Source organism: Macaca nemestrina, chromosome 19 (genome assembly GCF_043159975.1).
Source record: "Macaca nemestrina isolate mMacNem1 chromosome 19, mMacNem.hap1, whole genome shotgun sequence".
Taxonomy (NCBI): domain Eukaryota; kingdom Metazoa; phylum Chordata; class Mammalia; order Primates; family Cercopithecidae; genus Macaca; species Macaca nemestrina.
Window position 1 is genome coordinate 49,332,504 of NC_092143.1, and position 22,986 is coordinate 49,355,489.

Consider the following 22,986-nt stretch of genomic DNA (forward strand, 5'->3'; position numbering starts at 1 on the left):
TGTTTCTTTGTAGATCTTATAGTTACTAGGTGACAACTCCTCTGATGTTACAATAAGAATATTTGCAAATAAACTTCAAGACCAGAAAAAATTTGTATAGCAAAAATGAGACATCTAACATTTAAGGGGACAAAAATCACTCAGAACAGAACAGGAGAAAGCTGTCCCAGATAATGTAGAAAAGTAGTGAAAGAAGACATTTTAGAGATTATGTATTCTAATGTGTTATTTCATATGGACAGGATATTAAGTTAGGAACTTTGTTGAAAGCATCAAGATAGAACAGATAAATTGCACCAAAGTGAGCTTCCCAACACAATGCAAATTTAAAAAAAAAAAAATCAAAGGAGTATAGAGAATGGAAGGATTTGGTTTGGAGATGGAAAGAATTTGGAGAACACTTTCATGGAAGGAGGTGTTTCCTTGCTGAGAATTTCTTCTCCTAAGGGTAGAGATAGAGTGTCTGCTTCTTACCTCAGGCTTGGAGAATGTAAATCCAATATGACTTCTCTGAATATGTAATATGTGTCACCTGCAGGTAAAGAGTGCAGTGAACTCATGCCAGACTACAGACTGAAAATGCTAAAGACAAGAGACAAATAGTGGGAACAAAGCGAGGTGGGGAAATTGGTGACCTACACTCTCAGCATTAACCAGGACAAAGATTGCACAAGCATTTTTTATAGCTCAAATGTGGGTTAAGCATGATAGAACAATAATGTGGCATTGTCTTAGATCTTATCTAATAAGGTACTACAAAGGCTAGCAAGATAGAGCCCAGCAACATATTCAAGGTATTTCTGTCAGAATACAAAGAACCCATTAATAAAAATTTATTGATAAATAAATCAGATAAGTAAAAAATTTATCTACAATTTTTAGTCTAAATATGTCTCAAATATTGCATGAGACATTACGTATTTTTTTTTTTTTAATTTGCTGTTTGGCCGGGCTTGCTGGTTCACACCTATAATCCCAGCACTTTGGGACGCTGAGACTGGCAGATCTCTTGATCCCAGGAGTTTGAGACAAACCCAGGCAATAAGGAGAAACCTGTCTCTACCAAAAATACAAAAATCAGCTGGGTGTGGTGGCTTACACCTGTAGTCCCAGTTACTTGGGGGCAGCTAAGGCAGGAGAATCACTTGAGCCCAGGAGGTTGAGTTTGCAGTGAGCCATAACTGCAGCACTGCACTCCAGCCTGGGTGACAAAGTGAGGCCTTGTCTCAAACAAACAAACAAACAAACAAACAAATCTGCTGTTCATCCAAAACTCAAATGTAACTGGGCATTGTCTCTCTGCAAACTCACATCAGCATTGGACACTAGCAAGACTCAGCATAAAATCCATATGTGACTGTATGCCCCAAGTACAAACATTTTCCCCTTAATATTTCTCCTTTACTAAGAGTCAACCCTGAAAGACTCATAAATTGCAAGTTTGGGAGGAGCAATGAGGGGAGAAATAAGAAGCTGCCATACCTCTGCCACCCACAGCAGTAATCATCAGCTGAGAAAGTAGGTAAAGTAGCTGTAACTGTGAATAAATCTGACGATTCCATGGAACTGAACATTTTGAGTGCTGAGATATCTATTTTGTGACTCAAATTAACTGTAGGATGTTGAATACATTAAAAAATCAGAAAAGTTATGGGTCTGCCTTGAATATTCCTCCAGAGTAAGGGAAAAAAACCCAAACAGCTCCCTATCTCATAAGTAAAGTAACTGGGACAATGGGCAAAGAAAATAAATGCGTACTCTGATTGCTCTAATGAGCCTTGCTTGTTCAATACACCAGTTACGTGCAAATGAGTAACAGAAAACAGAGGCTTGAAGGGATCTAAGGGTTGCTCTGAGAGCAGACTGCTTGAGATGGATGAAGGTGAAGAATAGCCCACGTCATCCACATCTGCTTGTAATTCTTTCCAGTGTGATTCTTTCTCATTCTTCTGCCAGTAGCAGACCATCCTTTCCTTCCCACAAGTTCCTCTGCTACTAGAGAAGCCAATTGCAAGTCGAATAAAAAAAATTTCAACTAATTATGATTTGAGATATCTCTAGATACACTTGCATGAAAACTCAAAATAAACTTACCTATCTGAGCTATATAAACTGATAATATAAAGTCAACTATGACTTGCCTTTAACCTGGGCTCTGTCTAGAGATGTTTACCACAAGGAGGAGAAGCCCACCACTACTGGGTGCTACAAGTAAAACAGCACAACAGAGCAGTTTATTCTGAGGACCTCATATTAAAATATGAGGTCATATTTTAAAGTTGTTGCCCCAATCTCTAGGGGAATACAAGTCAATGAATTTCACACTAATTACAAAGAAGAACTAGCAAACTGGGGAGAGTGAGAGAGAAGGAGAGTGGGAGAAGGAACAGAGAAGTTAGAGTAAGTGTATAAATGTTGTATTAGTTCCCTATGGATGCTGTAGAAAAAGTACTATAAACTTAGTGGCTTGGAACAATAAAAATATTACTTTACAGTTCTGAAGATCAGAAGTCCAAAATGAATATCACAAGGGTAAAAATCAATGTGTTAGCAGTATGTCTTCCCCTGGAGTCTCTAGGGGGAAATTATTCCCTTTCCCTGTCTATATTCTAGGGGTTAGATGCATTTCCTGGCTGGGGCCCCTTCTTCCATCTGAAAAGCCAGCAACTGCATCACTGCTACCTCAGCTTTCATTGCATCTTCTTTACTGAGTCTAAATCCTTGCCTCTCTCTTTCACTTGTAAGGACACTTGTTATTATATGGCATCACACAGATAATCCAGGATAATCTTCCCATCTCAGGGTCTTTAATTTAATCACAGCTACAAGGTCCCTTTACCCTGAGACATAATATATGCATATGTTGCAAGAATTTAGGAAACAAAAATTTGGGGGAAACCATTATTCTGCCTACCACAGATGTGCTCTCTCACCCTTCCTTTTTGGGGAAATTGTGAATTACGAAATGAGAATGAGGGATGGATGAACTGGCTGGAAATTTCTCCCTTCACTCCTCCTTTCTAATCCAAAGAAGTCATCCGTAAGTCCCATTTTGCCAACTCAAGGATCCTCAAACTTTGTAATTCATTTGTGCCATAACAGAAACTCAACATCTATTCAACATTCATCTTCTAGTAGCACTTTATATCACTTATCAATCTTCCTGCTTTCTCCTCTCTAGGACTATACCTTCCTGCTCCTCCTGGGGATACTACTCCTTCTCCACTTCAGTAAATTGTTTTGCTAGGGATTCCAGTCTAAACTCCTCCACCAGAATTGTGCACCTGTGACCCAAAATTGGGGAAACAAAATCCTGCTGGAGATCTATATATTGCTAAAGCATGGACATTTATAAGCCACTCCTAACAACTGACAAGGAAAGATGGGATTAAGTCTAAAAGAATCCATGTCATGTCTTCCAAAAAGCAGAAGAGATCTGTCTGCAGTAGGAAAGAATGAAGCTGAGACTCAATGGCACAAGGTGAGACAGGTAATTTGATTTCCTAGATTCGCTAGACCTGAAGTTCAACCCCACCCCCGTCCTTCTCTTTTATCTGAGCCAAAAATATATTTTATTTGTTTATTTGTTTCAGCCGACTTAAATTGGGCTTCAATCACTTGTAGCAGTAATATTCTGTATTAGTCGAGTCCTGTTCTGAGCTGTTACACTTGCAATATTCCATTAAATCCTCAAAGCAATCTTGTGATGATATAATATGTATCACTATTTTACAAATGAAGAAACTGAGGCAGAGACTGAATAAGTAACCTATGAACATTTATGTCGGCAGTGTGAGAAAGAGCCAGAATTTAACTCAGTTTCCAGCATCAAAAGCCTAGTCTCCCAACTTCAATACCATACTGCCTTCTATTTTCCTTGTAGTGAGACAGTGCCCCATGTCAGCCAAAATGAGTCTTCTTGGCACCATTTGAGTATGTTGTGCTCAACCTTGTATTTTACACATGCTGTTTCTTTAGTCTTGTTGAGTAATCACTATAATGCTAAGAACAGAAAAATTTTGCTAAGTAGTCTTCAATGAGAAAATATTTAAAATTCACTGCTAGTTACATTAGCTGCAGCTATTATATTAAATTAAAAGTCATTTAGACCACACATTGATGATTGCGACAGGTGATACCCAATCTTCTCCACCTCAAGTCTTCAAGTCTTCAATTGTATGTTACAAGCTTTTATATTTTATTTTTTTGACTAAAACATTCTACTCTAATGTTATGTGATATATTTGAGAGCACACAGTAAACGGTGTGTTCTTAGGGAATATATTAACAAACACTTAGATGTGGGCCTTTCCAATCTATTCAAAGCCTTAGGTATAGTCAAACGTTTCAAAAACGGTTACCAGGCAATGTACCATGAGGAACCCTGGGAAGAATTTCATGTAGAGGACAGGAAGGGCAAGGACTGGGTGAGATGTGAAAGAAGGGGGTAACTCTGCGTATGCCAAAAGCATAAAGTAGGCTTATTTCAGCATAAATAACATTACTTGTGGATAAATACCTTTCTCAAATTCCGAGTCCACACTGTCTTGTTTGTTTTAGTTTTTTTGTTTTATTTTGTTTTTTATTTGAGACAGAATCTTGCTCTGTCGCCTAGGCTGGAGTGTAGTGGCTCAATCTCAGCTCACTGCAATCTCTGCCTCCTGGGTTTAAGCGATTATCTTGCCTCAGCCTCCCAAGTAGCTAGGATTCCAGGCACCACTACCCCACCCAGCTAATTTTTGTGTTTTTAGTAGAGATGGGGTTTCACCATGTTGGCCAGGCTGGCCTCGAACTCCTGACCTCAGGTGATCTGCCCACCTTGGCCTCCCAAAGTGCTGGGATTACAGGCATGAGCCACCACACCCACCCTGATTGTACACTATCTTAACAAGCTGCATTTCTCTTTTATAGCACTTACTTAAAGAATTAACTGACCAACTACATATTTGTTTTCTGTGTCACCATTAGATCTGACTGCAAGTTCCATGCTTTTAGTCATTGTGTGTATCTAATTGCAGAGCTTTATACTTGTTGAAGAAAAAGAGAAAGCAACAATGGTGGGGATGTTGAGTCATGCAGGTGATGGCATAGGGAAGTGAATGAAGACTACTCCCCATGAGGTCTGGGGATATCAACGGTGACACACTGATTTCAATCAGATTATTAGATTTGTCTCAGCATGAGCAGTCCACAACCTGTTATTTCATTTCATCTTCAGCAGGACTTCTCACACCACCTAACCAACGGACAATTTCTATCAAATTGCTGCTCTGCACTTCTCACGCAACTCCTATTATTGTTTGTAAAATCATGACAGCATATACTTAAATCAGTTTATTAACACACATCATACAATGAAATGATGCTTTGATCTAGTATTTGAAGACTTGTTGCCATTTACTTCTGGGTCCCAAATCCAAGGAATTTTAGGACAAAAGTAGATTATTTGCTCTTAATAGATATTGAACCTGGCTTTATACTACACCAATTTATTCATCTTTAAATGCTTGCTGTATGTATTACCCTTCTGCAAACTATCCTTTCTAACACTCGCTCCTCTTTTCATCTCCTGTAGCTACTCTAGTGAGCAACACTTCTTCAGTATTCTTCATTCCATTGCATCTCTAAGCAAGCTCCTTTTAAAATATCTCTTCACTTGTTTCATTATTTATTCACATGCCTTTCTGGCTATTTTTCTCCCCAGTCCTTTCTTGTCTCTTTCCTATCTCTCTCTCTCTCTGCTGTTTATTATAAAATCATTATTTTCAAACTTCATGTTTACCACATTCATATCCATGTTAATCTACAGTGCTCATGCTAAGTAAGAAGAAACAGAAGTTTAAATGATCAAGTGAAAAGTCAAATTCAGGAAGCTGAGTACACACAAAATGAGCATACCAGAGTTCATGTAAACAAATATGAAAACAATAAGGATGAGGCTACATAGTGAAGAGAGCAAGTCAAGTAGTCAATTGTCCATGAAAACAGTCTACGACCGCAGAGAAAGATGAATGGTAGAAAGTCTTATTAAAATAATCAGTAAAGGTATTTCCAGAAGCAGAAAGAATCAGAGATACTGATGGCTCCAGAAAAGTTCACAGCAAGAATAGTTCCTGATGCTAAATGTTCTTCTGCCCCAGTCTCAACTGCAATCCTCCTAGAATACTAGTCAGCCAGCTTTGGATGAGACTATCTCATATGCAAATGACCTTCAGCAGTAGATCCAGCACTCCTAAGAGGAGGAGGAGCATTCCATACAAGAAGGAATATTCCTTCTGAAAATACTGAATAAGAATATTCCTTCTGAAAATACTGAATAAGAATCATGTATTTTCCCACTTTATTAACTTAAGCTGCCACCTTAAGAAATAGAGGAAATACAATTTGGGACATGTCAACATTAGAAAAGTTAACCTCAAATAATCTTAGTCTTTTGAATTTCCCTTCAAAAAGATCCTCTGGCCCCTAATCCCTTGTTTAAAACAAGTTGTGTTATTACTAAGAAATGGGCTTTTGCAGAGAGAGCTCCCACAACTGTTTAAAACAAGTTGTGTTATTACTAAGAAATGGGCTTTTGCAGAGAGAGCTCCCACCTCCAATCTTGTTACTTCATCAGGGTGCTATAATGATTTCTTTAAGGCACTGTGAAAATACCATGTAAATTTAACCAAAGACTCTGATTAATATTGGAGCTACGTTTTTCTTTTTTTTTTTTTAGCTTTTACCCCACAATATTCCTCTTCTATTTCTAGTATAAGAATTCTTTATCAAATTTGGTTGATTCTGTTTTTCTTACTGTTAAATAAAAATGTATTTCAGAATAGTGTACAAAATGTGTGAATGGTTCAATGAATAATCGCAAAGCAAACAACTGGATAACCATCATCCAGGGAAAAAAGCAGAGCACCAATACCTTCTGAACAATGTTTCTTCTTTATCACCACTCCCTATTCTCTCTTAGAAAAAAGGTTTGCGTACCCCTACCATACTAATTATTGTATTCCATAATTTGATATATAACATTAATAATCAGTTCTATTTTGGATAAAATATTGTATTGTTTTCATGTTGGGATATTATGCATTAATCTGTTGTGAGTAATCTAGTACTTGTCTCATGGGATATATGTTGTTGGGTGTAAACTCAGGAGAGTCTTTATAACTTCAATAAATAATGTAGAACAGTTTTTAAAATAGGTGTGGCAATTAACATTCCCATTAGCAGTGTGTGAGAAAACCCAGTGTTTGTCTTCCTCTCCAGTGAATTTTAACCAACTCAGTGTGTGGTAGTATTTAACTCTAAGTTTAATGCTAATTTTTTATTTTAATTGGTCATTAGGATATTTTATCTCCTAAAATGCCCATTCCAGACTGGCACAATGTTTACTGGGCTGTCTTTGAGTTGTATGAGATTTTTATATATTCTGAATTCATTCCCTTTACCAGTTGCATGTATTGCAAGTATCTTTCACTCTGTTTACCTTTTTATTTCTTAAGAGAAAGTCTTAGAGATAATGTGGCTCCATTTCATCAATTTATAAAAAGTTTTTTTTTCTCTGCCCAAAAGTCATCAGAGTATATGACAATATTATTATTATTATTATTATTATTTTTTTTTTTTTTTTTGAGACGGAGTCTTGCTCTGTAGCCCGGGCTGGAGTGCAGTGGCCGGATCTCAGCTCACTGCAAGCTCTGCCTCCCGGGTTTACGCCATTCTCCTGCCTCAGCCTCCGGAGTAGCTGGGACTACAGGCGCCCGCCACCTCGCCCGGCTAGTTTTTTGTATTTTTAGTAGAGACGGGGTTTCACGGTGTTAGCCAGGATGGTCTCGATCTCCTGACCTCGTGATCTGCCCGTCTCGGCCTCCCAAAGTGCTGGGATTACAGGCTTGAGCCACCGCGCCCGGCCTATGACAATATTATTTAATATAACTTCTTGAAGCTGTATTTTTCAAATTTTAATATTTACTACAATTCACCTGCCATTGACTTTTGTCTATATTGTGAGGTAGGGATCAAGGTTCATTAAAAAATATATATATATCTAATTATTTTTAGCAAAGTTTATTAACAGACTCTTCTTTCCCCAAGCTTGACAGTGCTAATTTGATTTTAAATTTAATGTCCATATGCAAGTATCTGCCAGGAAACTAGTAAAATCTAATAAGTTAATTGTATACATGTATTACAATCTAAGATTTATACTTCTAGGAAAGCATGTATATTTATAAAAGACATGCACAAAAATATTTCAAAATAGCATTGCTTTTAATAGACTTAAACTTAAAACAACCTGAGCTCATAAGCTTAGAGTAAATAGTAAATGGGAAAGAGGATAAGAGGAACTTTGAGTTACTGATAATGTCCTATTTCTTTACTGCATCATTTTTACATAATTCATTTTGTAAATATTCATCAATTAGAATATTGACAATGTGAGTGTTATTTTTCTGAATCTATGTTATGTTTCAGTTTAAAAAGAAGTTTATTTTTTAAAAATCAGTAAGATAGCACACATACATGTGTTTATTTTGGCATGACTTGCATCAGTTTTGAAATAAATAAAAATGCTTTGGTGATGTAGGTTAAAGGACACAGGAAAGTCTTCATCTCTGAATTGTTGTTTCCTCATTTGTATAGTGAAGAACACTGGAGCCTCAGTAGTCCTGTCCAGCTCTTTTACTATAAAATTCCATTTACCTAAGTAACTAAAGCAGAATTGGAAACCTGCTTTGTGCCTGTCCCCACAAAACCTCTCATTTTTATTTGTTTCTTGTGCTATTTTTGTCGGCTTCATTGTTGTCCTATCTCAATGAACATTTTCCATAATAGCTTTCATCTTGGAATAATCAAAACCTAGTTTGTTTTAAAAAAAGACAAAACCACTTCAGTGTTTCTCAGTGGCATGTGTGACTGGCCATCTGGTTACATTCACAACTAGGGCGAGATGAAGCTTTCTCAAGCTTATTAATTCAGTGCATGTCTTTCTTGGAGAAGTTGGATGGTCATATTTAATTCCCAGTTTCATGTCAACACTCACGGAGAACATTTGGCCCTTTTAAGTTAAAGCACATGCCCATCTCTTCACTATTTCTTAATGATGAGGCAGAGTTTGTTATGCCAGAAGATGTCTTTTAAGCACATCGAAAGAAAACATTTATACTGCAATCTTCTCTACATATTACCATGATTTACAGCCACACATTCACCCAAATACCAGATTAATATCTGTCCTCATGCCCTTCGACCTGTTTTAGAAGTGCAATAACTTTCTAACTACATCATGGCCTCCAATTTCTCCTTGCTTTAATCTATCTTGTACTACGCTAGTAGGTTAATCTTCCCGCAGCACAACTTTCAAAATCCTTCAGTGTCTTCAAATGTTTTAGTTTATATCAAAGCTCTTAAAACTTTAGTGAGAAAAAAAGTTGCTATGGAATAGGCACTGCCTTAAAAGGCAGATCCCATGTCCCTCACTTGAGATGTTGATTCAGTCAGGAAAGAATGAGGTCCAGAAATCTGCCCTTGTTTCCCTGTCCAATTTAGGAAAACTGAGGATTACTCCAGGTATTTACACAGGCGACCATCTGCCTTCTGTGAATGGGGAGATTACTATTTACAAGTGAACTTTGTGCTTTGGCCAGGCACTCTAAAACACTGAATTTTTTGCTGCCAAGAAGTCATCTCAGCAGGTTTTTCTAGAAAACTTTAGAACTTTCCCTTAGCTACTGCAGTAAAATGACCTAACTGGAAACACAGCCAAGAAATTAAAAAAAAAAAAAAAAAAAAACCCTAAAAATCAACAAGAAGTGTGACAGCATGGGCTATTTCATAGGCCTATTTCCCAGAGGCAAGAATAGGAGACTTTGAATAATTTCTCAAAAAGTGACAGGTAGCAGGCAGCTGCTACCTGGGGCTCCTCAGTGACCCCTTCAGGAAGAATCAAGAGTTGACTTGGTGCTGTTGAAGGGACTAAGAAACCCTCAGGGTCCTGTAGGAGCAGTCAGTACAGCTCTTGGAATAATGGAAGGAAGTTCCATTAAGGATCAGCAGTGAGACATTTGGAAAAAAATGTTTTATTGTTTTGAGATTTCCAGTTTCTCATTTATTCACGCAAGGAAATCACCCATGATGAAATATATACATTATCATCTCACATGGAAAAGGAAATAACATACCGGAAATACATTTGAATTTTATTTTAAGCCCAAAGAGAAGGGGGAACTAGATTTCCCATGAAAAATGTGGTAGGAATTGAAATAACCAAGATGTATCATGTGATTCTGCCCATACCATTTATTCCCACTTCCTCTGCTTCTTTCACTTAATTCTTTTCTTCTTCAACCAAATAACATGTAATTCTTTCTTACATGCCAGCTCTTTCATTCTTCCAGGTATTCCAGGCTCCTTACTCTGCCTGGAATTTTAAACTGAGTGTGTACTCATCCTTCACATCCCAGTTCAAGCTTCCATTTTCAATCTAGTCCTCTCAAGCCTGCTAGATATAACTGATCATTTTTTTCTCCATTACTGTCTGTTAGCATTTTATCATTTATGAACACTTATTGTGCTGAATAAAACGCTATACTATGATCATTTGTTTTACCCACTAGACTGATTCTTAAGGATAGAGTCTGAGCCTTGTAATCCGTATATTCCCTACTATCTGTATAATCTGTGTATTTCCTCTGTGAAAGTAGAGCAGGGTCTATTTGTTAAATTAAACAGAATTGAAATAACTAAGAGGTACAAGTTCATCACAAACACCCAAACACTAGGCATGCTTTCAGTATTTAGCTAAAGAATAACCCTGGGGAGACGTATAAATATTGTATCCTCTCCAATGGCTAAGACAGGGGACATACAGTAAGTTTTCAAAAACAAATATTGACTGACTATATAATTCATTGATTAGTATACAAAATGACATTGGGAGTTTAATTAAATTGACCAGATAATAAAAAACAAATGATCATTTCAGACCACTAATGAATATGAATGTTTTGATTTTCTGTGCCAATAGACTAATAGATACATTAGTCCAAAAGAACAAAATGATTAAAGTTTTCATCTTAAGATAATAATAGCTTACATATATTGACTACTTAGAATAGATAAGGCACCATGCTAAACATTTCATATGCATTATCTCATTTGATATTTATAATAAGCAGATGATAAATACTCTGTTATTATCTTCATTTTGGGGAAACTGAGGTTTAGAACGGTAGCATAACTCACACAAGGTCATGTAGCTGAAGAGAACACTGTTAGTATATGCAACCTTCGAATGTCACTAAAAACTGTACACAAAACAATTATCAAACAGCAAGGTTATTGACAAGAAAGGTAAGATCCAATGTAAATTATATAAATATTTTTCACATAAAATAAAAATTGTATTATCAAAATTTTCTTTGATGACTCTTAGTTTAAAAGAAAGCCTTCTTTTGGATGTTTTAAATCGTTAAAAATTAATTCTGTGGATTTTTTTTTCAAATATATATTTGCATTTAAAAGCCAAATGTCAGAGACACCGTTAAATGGCTGGTTTTAGGAGGTATCTCTACTGGAACTGATATTCTAATAACAAAATCCACTCTATCTTGTATTGGAAGACTCATAAAAAGCCCTCCTGGCTGGTACATTATGACCACATTCAAGGAACTAAAATAACTTGTTTCTGTACATATCCTCCCCCAAAAAACAGATAAGAGTATGGTGTTTTTCTAAGCCCTTGGGCTTCGATAGATTTTCTCAAGATAAAGGTAATGGGAAAGTGTTACCAAAATAAAAATGTACTATGTCATTTTTTATGGCATTCACCAAGTAAGAGCCCCAAGTCAGAGACTGTAAATTATCTGAGTTCTGTTAATATGAACATTCATCCCACATGTCAAACTTACAGCCTTGAAGTTGGATTCCTATAACTGCACTTCCTGGATAACTGACCCCTCTATTCCCTCCTACATTTTCATGAAGAATTCTGGTCCGGTTGTTACCCACTGATGGGAATGATAACACATTCACTTAATTCCTCACTATGGATTACCAGGAAGTTTCACAGTATCACAGAATTAGGCAAATTTCTATTAATCCATATCAGAGAACTTAACATTGAAGTAAAAGTCTTATACTAGTAACATTAGCAAAATAATTAATAAATCTAATTTTAAAAAGTATCTCATCAACCCTGTCAATCTGTTTCATTCTACACCAATTTTTAGAGTAATTATTTAATAGTGTTTCTGTTGACACAGTTGCAAAGACTTTTTTGATAAAATTTTTACTTTGATATAATTTAAACTTTGGAAAAAAAAAAAAAAAGTAAGGATAGTACAAGAAGCTCCTGTGTGCTCTTTATGGAGATTCATCAACTGTTTTACATTTCACCAACTTAACTCTTTTGTTTGTTTAAACGTAGGTGGAGCATCTAGGCACCCCCTTTGAGTTAAGGGTAAAGATAATGCTCACTCCTTAATCTTTCTTTTCAAGTCTGTCTCTGGGGAAGTACAGTGGCTGTCTAGGTTTCCTCTAACTCCTGCAGGCCGACAACCCCCAGGCAAGCATGGTCATGCAAGACCTCTCCCCTCAGTCTCTCATTTATAACACTTGGCATCTGACTTTCTACTCCAAGGTAAGCTAAGCACCTCACATTTATCATTTTCAAAATGGAATATAATCTCTCTCTCTACTTGTTAATCCGAGCCACATCTGTATACCCTATCTTTATTAATAGTGTCAGAGGCTTTCAAACCAAAGTGACTCCATTTGGGCACTTTGGGCTAGAAAAATGAGGCTGAGGCTTACTGGGATGCATTCTCAGAAAGTTAGGCATTCCTACCCTCTAGATGTTTATGGTGAAGGGAACAAATTAATAATGTTTACTAAACAGACCCAGACTTGGGAGTGTCCAAATATCCTCATATCTGGAGAACAAAAGCCTTCCTAATTTTGCTTTAAAGATAATAACATCGATTCTTGCAAAATATAGTCATTCAGAAAATTAATCCTTTATCACAAACCCTTGTAGCAGAACATATCTCTCCGCATATACAAGCTTTGTAACTAGGATGGATGTGTTCCTCCTCTTACTTTTGGGAACTTCCTACTCTGTCTATGGAGTAGCTTTCGCTACTTTACTCTCTTAATAAACTTAGTTTTACTTTGCATTGCGGACTTGCCCTGAATTCTTTCTTGCACGAAATCCAAGAACCCTCCCTTGGGGTCTGGATCAGGACCCCTGTCCTGTAACAACAGTGTCAGTATTTAAATAGGCTAATTCAATTTATAACCATCAATATGGTCATTCTGGACATCTGTGTCTCCTTTATATCTCACATGTTTCCAAGAAACTAAATTTCATCCTCTTAGATTTACATTTTTCTTTCCATCATGCTTTTACTGTCTTAGGTAAAACTCCTTCCATTTCTTATATAGACTTAAAGTTAAGACTCTTTTATGCATTCCCCTTACATATTGTCTTTTTGACCTAAAATCCTTTCTCAACAATGTTATTACAGTGATCTGTCTAAAATGTCAGAATATATGTCATCATGTTACGCCTCAGTTTTCTAAAGTTTCTATGGCTGACTGTTGGCTAAAAGATTAAATCCGAAATCCTGAGAGTGCTACATTATGTCTTTCAAAATCTCACACTTGTTTCCTGTCCAAATGGATACCCTTATATTCCGCTCCCACATCCATGAATGGTAACAACTAGATAAATAAAATCATGTACCATTAATTGATCACAAAATTACATTGAAGCACTCTCAAATTCAGCTTCAGTTAAAACTAAAAGCCAGACAACCCATTCTCACAATACTTTCCCTCCTAGGAAACTTCAATTTATCATATGAATTGGGGTTCAAGTATCACCTCCCATAAACAGTGTTTTCTAAATTTACCTGATGTCACTATTTAATTCCTCCTCCATACAGTCAATATACCTTACCTATGCCTGTCTTTGCTTCTTGTCACATTATAATGCTCTTATTTATTATGTGGCTATTGTTTCATTAAACTATGAGCTACTCAGTGGCACTCTGTCTTCAAATTCTAGCTCACTGCTAGCCTAGAAGAATTTCTTAAGACATATTTTATAAATACTACTAATAATACAAAGAGCTAACCATCACTGAATCCTTAGTGTTTTTCAAGAACCACAGGCATTATCTCATTTCATCCTCCCAAAAACTTTCCAGGAATAGACCATCATGTGCTACTATTATCCCCATTGTACAAACAAGAAAAGTGAAGTCATTTTTTTTCTGATCTTACACAGATAATAGCATTATCATCAAAACTCAATCATAGATGTACTGATCCAGTGCTGTGGTTGTTAAGTCGTTCAATATAAGAAGATGATTAATGTAAGTTAGTCCTTCTTGTACTTCAAGGGAATTTTTTTTCTTCCCAAACAGCAGTATCCTTGATCTATCTATCTACCCATGAAATAAAAGTCTGTGTTTCAAAGAATATCTCTCAGATTTCTAAATATTTTATTCCCAATAGCTGTATCACTCCTTCAACTTTTTACTTGCCCTAGTTTACCCAGTCAAGCTAGAAATTTTGAAGCTTAGGGTTGTTCCAATTGTAAATAGTTGCTGTTCAGATTCTGATTTTGAATCTGATGATTCATTCAGGTCTCTAAACTATTCAACTCAATGTTTCAATTCTTGTTGAAAATAATGAACTGAATGGCTCTTCAAAACACTCATCTACCTTTTGCCACACCATGGGAGCAATTCTTCTCCCAGGAAAGACTTAAGAGGAAAATCTGCAAGGGGTAAAGGGGTTTTGCTGTTAGCACTAATTTTAAGGTCACAGTCTGCACACACAGAATTCGGAGAAGGAGGAGTTGATTCAGCAAGTTCCAGTAGTAAGAAATTAAATGTTGATAATCCCATTCTAAATAATTGCTTAACTTAGTTTCATCACTAGTTCTCCCAAAACCAGTTTGTATATGTGGACACAACCTAAATGTGTTTGGTTTCTCAAATTTCTCTCTATCCTTGTAGACTTGGAATGTGAGTTAGAAGCTTAGGGCCATCTACATTGGGAGTTCTCATTTTAGGGAACCCAGGTAAAAGCAAGTACAGTAGTACCCCTCTACCCATGGTTTTGCTTTGGGCAGTTTCAGTTACCTGAAGTTAATCACAGTCCAAAAATATTAAACAGAAAATTCCAGAAATCAACAATTTGTACGTTTTAAATTGTGTGCTGTTCTTAGTGGTGTGATAACATTCCACACCACCTTGCTTTGTCCCACCAAGAACATAAATCTTTCCTTTCTCCAATGCATCCACACTATACACTCTACATGTCAATCAGTCACTTAGTAGCCATCTAAGTTATCAGATCAACTGTCGCAATGTTTGTGCTCAAGGAAACTTTATTTCACTTAACAATGGCACCAAAACACAAGAGAAGTGATGCTGGTGATTCAGATATGCCAAGGAGAAGCCATAAAGTGCTTTCTTTAAGTGAAAATGTGGAAGTCCTTGGCTTAATAAGGTAAGAAAAAACATTTTGTGAAGTTGCTAAGATCTACAGTAAGAACAAATCTTCTAGCCATGAAATCGTTGAAAAAGAAAAAAGAAATTTGTGTTAGTTTTGCTGTCACACCTTAAACTGCAATAGTTACAGTCACAGTGTGTGACAGGTGATTGGTGAAGATGAAAAAGGCATTACATTTGCGCATGAAAAACATGAACAGAAAAGTGTGTCCAGATGTATGGCGTTGTGTTGCATCAGGACGCATTGTGCCTATACAATGACTTCAGGAAGGCATTCCCTGAACTGAGTGACACCAAACCATTTACTGCAAATAAGGGATGGTTACACATATTCAAGAATAACTTTGGACTGAAACATAAAAATTAATGGAGAGATTGCATCTGCCAATGAGAAGCTGTTGCCATATTTCTGCCAAAATTGAAGAGTTCGATTAAGGAGAAAGAATACCATACAAAGTATGTCTTGAACTGTGCTTAAACGAGGCTGCTGTGGAAAATGATATCCAATAGAACCTATAGTTGCTTAAAAAGAAAAAATAAAAGTGCAAACAGGGCACCAGAGCATAAACCATGGAAGGCCCCAAATAACTCTGGTACTATGTGGCAACACTGTGAAGATATAATAAAGCCTGGAGTAGTGCACAGAACAAAGAACCCACAAGCCCTCAAAAACAAAAACAAAAATTATCTGCCTTGTGTCCTTGCAATATAATCAGAAAACATCGGTAAAAGCCATCTTGTTTATGTTCCACCAATGTTTCATCTCAGAAGTTAAAAATAAAATACTTGGAAGGGGAAGAATTGGAACTTAAAGTTGTATTAATAACAGACAATGCACCTGGCCATCTTCAATCTGTTTGCTATGAAAATAAAAATGTCAAGGTTGTATTTTTATCTTTAAATACAACCACATTACTTTACCTCCTTCACCAGGGCAACATTCAATTTCTCAAGGCCATGTATGCCCTCTCCCTGCCCCCACACTATCTATTTGATTGGATTTGATCAGCAATTGATGCAGAGCCTGAGCTGGCATAAGGTAGTGCTGGAAATCATTCTTCACTGTTGTTGATGCAATGACTCATTAAAGTGACAATGGATAAAATAAAACCAGAAATTGTGAGTGCTTGCTGAAAGAACTTATAAAGTTGTGAATAACTTTAAAGGCTTCCCAGGAATCAAGGAAGAAGTCAGAAAAGCCATTCATGCAGCAAGACAAGTTGGTAGAGAAGGATTTGTCAAAATGTCTGATGAAGAATTGGAAGAACGTATTGAAGGCCATTAAGAATGGTTAACAAATAAGTAATAAAGAGAACTGTTGAGTCATCTGCAAAGGAAGAGGAAGATAAAGAAGAAAAGACCGAAGGAGAACCAGTAAAGTGAACGTTACCAAAATTTGCCAAAGTGGTTCGAATTGCACTGACATTAAAGGACAAAATTTTGGAATACAATCTTCCAATGGAGCACAGCAATAAAGTCAACTTTATGATCATCACAAGATTACAATTTATGAAGCAGCACTTTGACAAGTTAAAAAGAGAGAACAATGTTCAGTTACAATGTCCTTCCAAAAGGTTTTGGCAAAAAGCTTTCAACTATCATGGATCCCCAACCATAAACATTGTCTGCTCCTGACATTCAATTATTTATATAGCTATGGCCTGATGATCCAGGATCACCTAAAGCAGATAATTCTCCTGACACATCGTCAGAAGGTCAATATAAATGCTTCTCAACCTAAGATAGGGTTACTTCTGAATAAACCCATTGCAAATTGCAAACATCATGAGTTGAAATGCATTAATACATCTAACTTACTGGCTTAGCCTAGACTACCTTAAAGATGCTCAGAACACTTGCATAAGACTACAAAATCATCTGACAACACAGCACCCTGTCGAGTTTTGGTTGCCTCATGAGGGCATGCTTGACTAGAACCTGGGTCTCACTGCTGCTGTTCCGCATTACAGAGTATTATACTACTTTCTACTGAATGATATAGCTTTTGCACTATGTTAAAGTCAAAAAATCATAAATCATATTATCATATGTTTGGCAACCATCTGTAGTAGCCTAACACTACGTCGCAATGCCTATGTAATTCACCTCCTTGATCTCATCATGTAGGCATTTTATCATCTCACATTATCACAAGAATAAGGGCGACTACAGTAAGAGAAGATATTTTGAGAGAGGGAGAGAAGGACCCCATTTACATCACTTTTATTACGACATATTGTTATGACTGTTCTGTTATTAACCATTATTTTTGTCAATATTTTTCTGTGCCTAATTTATAAATTAAACTTTATCAAAGGTATATATGGATAGAAAAAAATTAACATATACAGGGTTCGCTATTATCCATGGATTCAAGCATCCACTGAGGGTCTTGGATTGTATCCTCCGCAGATAAGACTGGAAGACTGAATGATTTGTGGGTTAACACTTCTTTTGCCACACCCACATTTGTAAACTTAAGTAATATAGTAAGTAAAGGAAATGTTACTAAATTCAACATTTATCCTGACATTGGTTTGACTCTCTGAACAAAATCATAAAAACAGAAAGATTACTTGAAAATGTGTCCAGTTCATAATCAGATGAAAGTGTCAGCTCTGACAAATATATGTGGTATACCTTCTTTCTTCAGAGACTCCTCAATGTCTCCCAGAAAGTTGTATTTTCTTTCTATAACTCCTTGAGAAATTAAATCCACCTACCATGTGATTTGGAGAAACGGATGAATGTTCATTATAGTTCCTTGAAAACAACACAAGGCTAACAAAAATGGAAAGAACACAAGTTCTTAGAGAGCTTAAATTGGGGCCTAGAAAGTTAGAGCTGGAAGGGGCCTTGAGCATAAGCTAACACACATTTTATGCATAAGTTGAGAACCAGGAAAGAGAAAGGACTTGTGAGTCTCATAGATTGTTAGAGACAGAGCTGAGCGCCAAGCCTGCGGCTTCACTCTGAAACTCTGGACTGGTACTCACCACATTCCCTGAGACTGGACATGAGGATGAGGTGACCAAAGCAGATAATGCCATCTCTGCTGTCCCTGAAATTTAGAAAGAGAAATTTATCCAAATATGCAAGAGGGCAGTAGATATGGGCTTGCCCTAATACTTTTTCTTTATCACACTAACTTCTATTATATTTAGAGCTAAGAATATAATGCTAAATTAAATATGACTTGCAATTTAGAAATAAACTATTTATTTCAAATATAACAAAGGGTTTTTAGTGTCAGCTCTAATATTCTCTTTCACTGTCTTCATTGATCAAAAGTCCATTTATGAAAAGGAAACAAATAATGTTAAATGTCAAGAAGTACTTATTTCTCTGGGTACTGGGATTAAAGAGTAATCTTAGTTTCCTATTGCTGAAATTACCACAAACATAGTGGCTTAAACAATTCAACTTGTCATCTTACAGTTCTGGAGGTAAAAAGTCCAAAGTAGATAGGCGGGGTCATATTACTTCTGGAAGTTCTAAACAAGAATTCATTTTCTTGCCTATTCCAGCTTCTATAGGTTACTCACATTCCTTGACTCACGGCCTCTTCCTCCTTCAAAGCTAGCAGGGTAGCACCTTCAAATCTCCCTCTGTCTCTCTCTTTTCTTCTCTCCAATCTGTGCCTCTATAATCACATTTCCTTCTCTCACTGTCCTCTGCCTTATTTTAATTTATTTATTTATTTTTGAGCAGTCTGGCTCTGTCGCTCAGGTTGGAGTGCAGTGGCACGATCTGCGCTCACGGCAACCTCTGCCTCCCAGATTCAAGCAATTCTCCTGTCTTACCTCCTGAGTAGCTGGGACTACAGGCGCATGCCACCATGACTGGCTAATTTTTGTACTTTTAGTAGAGACAGGTTTTCACCACATTGGTTAGGCTGTTCTTGAACTCCTGACTTCAGGTGATCCACCCTCCTTGGCCTCCCAAAGTGGTGGGATTACAAGCATGAGCCACCGCGCCGTGCCTCTGCCTTACTCTTGTAAGTGCCTCTGTGATTACATTGGACCCACCTGGATGACCCACCTGGATAACCCAGGATACGATTCCTATTTCATGATCCTTAACTTAATCATATCTGCAAAATTCCCTTTGCCATGAAAGTCACATCATATTTACGGGTTCTAGAGATCAGGATGTGGACATCTTTGAGAGCTATTTATTCCACCTACCACAAACCCCCTTTTATCAAACTCTTCTGATTTATTCCAAACATTCTAAATTTCTCCTCAATCTACCACCTGTTGACCCCCAAAGCATTTTTTAATGTCTCTACAGTGTGCACGAATATTTTACTATTACATCCATTAATTTCCTCGACTCCTTCCCCTCTGAACTTTAAACATTATTAATGTTTTTTCCCCATTCTCCCTCGTTTTTATGCAACTATTAAATATGAATGGAGCCACAACATTGCCCCTGGCACTGTTCGTGTTCTAACAAGGGAGTGACGAACAACACAGATGAGGACCCTACCTGGGGTAGCTTTCGTAACAATGAGAAGATTAAAATACACTTGCAGATGAATATATAAGCAAAATAATTAGAATTTTTTTCTAAATGCTGGGAGAAAAATAGGCAGAGTGACACAATAGAGAGTAAAAGACAGAAGGATGACAAGGTTAGCAGTGCAGTTCCTTCTGAGGGGTATAATTCAGGCTGAGCCCTGAAGTGAGAGAACAAGGTAGAGTAATACTGAACCCGACTGAGGAAGCAATGTGAATAAAGATGCCCTAAGTCATTTCCTACAATATTTCTAATAGAACCATGAACAAACCAGTGCTGCCTAGTGGCTTAAGTACTGATTTAGAACTTAGGAAAAAATAATAGACATAATAATAGGCCTCAGTTTCATCATCCTATATATTAGGGTATTGAATTATAAAATCAGATATTCTACAAATGTTTGATGAATATGTATGCAACTTACTTTTATGTAGTTTTAGATATGTTGTCCTTTGGGATATCAAAAGGCAAAGGCATTTGGCACTAACGTGCTGCTTTATTTAGTTGTGCCTGTATGTGTGTGTCTGCTAAATGTGGAGCCATTAGAGTGTTTCATTCCAGGATCATCAAATAAACCAACTGACTGAAAAATAATTACACGTTTATTATGGCCATCTAAGTCTACATCATTATCATGTCTGAAATGAGACTTCTGATTCTTTTGTGCTCCTAATAGAGGTGCATGCACGGCCAGAGTTTATTGCTCTGACTCAGACATGCTGTCCACAAGCTACGTTCATCCTATCGCCACCTCTCAAGGCTGGGAAATTGTCTAACACTGCTGACCTCAATATGGTTTGGATTCTACTCAATATCCAGGAAAACAATATAGATCATTCTTACTTGATCATAACAAGACCGCTCAGCTCTATTTTACAATGGCCATAAGTAAAAATAAATAACCAATTTTGCCTGAATGAAATAAAATCAATACTTCTCTTTTGCAATATGCTTCTGAGGAAGAAAATCCACAAATTTGTCTTATTTCTAAAGGTCTGGTGGCAAATCACTCAAAAGTATAGTTTTTTTTTTTTTTCAAGTCACTGTGAAATGAGCCAAAACATGTCATCCAGATTTTGCATGTGCCCAAAAAGCTTACAGTGGCTCAACTTAAAGTAATTTTTATGGATGATTACAATGAATATGTATATATCCTCATGCTCCTTAGAAGAACACAGTCTAATTTTCTTGTGACAAAGCAGAACATAAAATGAGATTTATCTGTGTTCCCACAATATCTATTAGGTGCTGTGGAGATGGAGATCAGGTAAGCTACCTGCTTATTCAGTAAGACGTTATCACTGATAGCATTCTGACACTTAACGATAAACATAGTTATGGCAGCACAACTATAAAAGATATTCTTGATTTTTGTTTTGTTCTGTTTTTTGTTCTTTCCTTCTTAAAACCCCAAGTTAAGAGTAGTAGTTATTACGTGACAATATGAACTTTCTTCTTACAGATATTCATCAATTTTTCTGATTCCTTAGTAAACATTTAATTAAGGTTCTTAGGCAAGTGAAAAACATAAATACAGTTGAGGAACTAGCTTTATAAAAGTCATAGGCTGTTAGAAGTTGAAAAGATATCTGTTCCACCCAATGATTTTGCAAAACTAAAAGTAAATAAAAATAAATGCAATTTCAAATATTTTCATGTTTTACAATTTTTTTCAATTAAAAAATTTAAGGAAGTTTGTAGATGTTATATAATAACCAAAGAAAGGTACATGGACAATAGTATGTAACTTTTACTTGTTTTGTTTGTTTCATTTTGTTTATATTTCTTATTTGCTGATTAAGCAAGTTGAATATTATGGGGATAAATGTACTATGACTTGTAATAGGAAAGAATGTTCCTTCTTCTAATTTGTCCTGGTGAAAGAGCAGAACCAGCTACTTCCCAATTCTACCTACAGGATATCATGAAATTCACTGTTCAGAAATATCATTAGCACTTAAATATCACTTAGGTGGCTTTTAATTAAAATAAAAACAGCATAACATTCCTGATACTTTTGAAGACTTGTTTTCCTTATATTAAAAATAGTTGCATCTGTACTTTTGAAGCATGGGTCCAACTATTTTTAAGAAAGCCTCTACATATATAATTGCAGAAAGAGAAGTACAACAGTGTCTAATTCTAAACTATAAAATAAAAACTAAACATCCCCATCATAAAGAGGAGGACACTCTTCCCCACGTCTCTCTTCTGCCCTTCTATCCCAAGGATATCATAAGAATGAGTCTGATATCCTCCCTCCTTTTATGTACCCATTCATGAATTCACACCAGCTTTAGAGTAGGGTAAAATATAAGACACCCTCTGTTGCAACTTTTTGGAAAGGCATTTTGAAAGGAAATATGGAGTACATTTCCCTTGGGTACGGTAAAAAGCACTAAAATGGAGGTTGGAATCCTGAATTTTAATCCTGGCTCTCTCCTTAACTCTAGTAATACTGGCCAATTTATGAATTTCCTTTTGCCTCAATTTACTTATATAACAGAAAGGGATTAGACCAGATATTCTCCAAGCCTCTTTTCAGAATAAACTCCAGATTTCAGTGCTCTTGACTAAGAAGCAATTTTCTTCTTTTCTTCAGCCTGGGACTCATTTCATATAAATGACCTCAAGGTGCAAAACCCTCCATCGCTTGCCAGCTGAGTGTGCATAGCTGACCTCCATTTTATACTGCCTGTGTCTATATGGCTGACTGAATTGACTATTTGCAAGTCAGCCTCCTAGCAATTCATCTTATCTTTGCAAGTTGGTCACAATTCAGTGGTTAAGACAACTGGAGCAGCCTGACCGTGAAATGGCCACTCCCTGACTCCACTCTGGCACAAAAGCAGCCTTTTGTTGTCTGATGCAGCTGAGTCTCATCCTTACAGTATTGAGCTCTGAAATTTACCATTCTTAGACTTATTTCTGAGTAAATGATAGAATA

At 36.6% G+C, this 22,986-nt stretch overlaps 1 long non-coding RNA gene across 2 annotated transcripts in view; it reads right to left on the reverse strand.

Annotated features, from left to right (window-relative positions):
* LOC105499376 (uncharacterized) overlaps window positions 1–22,986 on the reverse strand; it is a 201,440-nt gene that overhangs the window by 153,072 nt on the left and 25,382 nt on the right. For both annotated transcript variants that reach the window (XR_011616925.1, XR_011616926.1), the window contains exon 2: window positions 18,515–18,579. This is a non-coding gene — a long non-coding RNA (uncharacterized lncRNA). The remainder of the gene's footprint in view (window positions 1–18,514; window positions 18,580–22,986) is intronic.